The sequence below is a fragment of the Anolis sagrei genome, chromosome 5, assembly GCF_037176765.1.
Source record: "Anolis sagrei isolate rAnoSag1 chromosome 5, rAnoSag1.mat, whole genome shotgun sequence".
NCBI lineage: Eukaryota > Metazoa > Chordata > Lepidosauria > Squamata > Dactyloidae > Anolis > Anolis sagrei.
This window is the reverse complement of record NC_090025.1, coordinates 197,012,856-197,013,100: the sequence shown is the minus strand read 5'-3', so window position 1 is coordinate 197,013,100 and position 245 is coordinate 197,012,856.

Sequence of the window (245 nt, the reverse complement as noted above, 5' to 3'; positions counted from 1 at the left end):
AAATCGATTCGTTTTTTGGGGTTTTTTGTGTTTCGATATTTAAAAGAATTCCGAAATGTTTTTTAAAAAAAGTTCGATATTTACAAAATTTTGTAAATGGTAAAAAAAATTACAAAACAATAATGAAACAATAACGAATCGATTCGTTAATGGCGGACACGACCGCGCAATACGCTAAAAAACCTCCAAATGGGACAGGGGGAACTTCTGAAGCTTCCCTCTCCGTCTGTTGTTGACTGTTGGTG